This window comes from Schistocerca cancellata, chromosome 3 (assembly GCF_023864275.1).
Source record: "Schistocerca cancellata isolate TAMUIC-IGC-003103 chromosome 3, iqSchCanc2.1, whole genome shotgun sequence".
Taxonomy (NCBI): Eukaryota; Metazoa; Arthropoda; class Insecta; order Orthoptera; family Acrididae; genus Schistocerca; species Schistocerca cancellata.
In genome coordinates this window covers 458,602,593-458,604,101 of record NC_064628.1, presented here as the reverse complement: position 1 = coordinate 458,604,101, position 1,509 = coordinate 458,602,593, and positions in this window count along the sequence as shown.

Here is a 1,509-nt window from a genome sequence, read left to right as displayed (position 1 = left end):
TAAATATAAATATTTTATACACATATTTTATGGCTATATTTTCTGAGTTGTTGGATTAACAATCTGAGGACGTAATTTCATTTCATTAATTCAAAAAAGGTGACATCCATAGTGATACCAGTGTTAACAATTTTGTGTAGTCTAATGAAATGTGCTTCCATTTTAGGTGTCAAAGTAATTTGATGAAAGGTATGTTGAGTGGATAACTACCAAAATTTAAGATTTAGTAAAATTAGTGTACTCCTTGTCTTCAAATTCACCGAATCAGTTATATCAGAAGAGGTAATTTCACAATCTTGCTCCCTCTTGGAGAAATTTCTGTGGATACCAATGTGTCAGCTGAACAGGTCTGTTGCATGGACCAGTTCCTGAAACATTCGATAGAGTAGATTTTGTGCACTATTCTTACATCTGTGCTGAACGTAAACTTAATGCTAGAAAATAGCAAAAGTTTGGCGATGTTTTGGTTTTGTATGATGCGATAACTGGAATATTACTGGAAAACAACGTAACATGCCTTCGAAGGCCACATTTATAGTTGTGTTGCAATGTATCTTCATTGTACCTATAGTAGATCATTTGGGACAAACTTTTGTCCACATTTCTGGACGTTCCAGTTATTCGCACAGATGAAAACGGAGCCTTCTTGTAGTGTACTTGGCCACTTCTGAAAGTGTAAGGGCCCAGAGAAATGTGAGCAGCGTTTTTGATATCAGTGCCGGATTGCATGGGAAGATGGTTTTGTTCAGGTAGACCATTACGTTTTAACACAAAATATTCTAGAATTCTGCTGTAATAGATCCAAGAGGTCTAGAGCGTATAATTTAGGTTTTATTTTGCGTTGGTGTAAGTTGGTAGTGTTCTCCTCCAAGCACTTACGTGGAGGTCAGTACAAAGGACAAAAGAACACTTCGGTCCCTCTTTAAACGTAACTTTACAACCCACTGTTGTAAGATTTTTTTCTTGTCGCGTTTAGCCGCAGCAGCTAACATCACCTTGTTTCCATGGCAATTAAGAACTGGCGGGGTTTATTTGCTGGACTTCCCTGATAAGCGCTGACGGCAGAGGAAATGACACTGCTGTTACTGACGAGCCACGATTCGAGGCACACGTGTGGGTACTCAGATTGTAAACTGCTTGAGTGTCGCAGCGGGGATTCGAGATAACAGAACAATGAATTTACACCAACGGCCGAAGTGAATGTTCGTAGCAGTTATAGCCGTGGTAGGTGCTTACCCGAAGAGAACAGTACGCGAAAATTTACCAATAATATACAATGTGTCTGATTCATAATGCCCTAATATATACACACACATATATATGTAGTGTCCATTCTGTTGGGCATGTGTGTACATCTTCATGTCTATGAGCGCGTAGGCTCTTATAAGCAGCCGGCCGAAGTGGCCGAGCGGTTCTAGGCGCTACAGTCTGGAATCGCGAGACCGCTGCGGCCGTGGGTTCGAATCCTGCGTTGGGAATGGATGTGTGTGGTGTCCTTAGGTTGGTTTG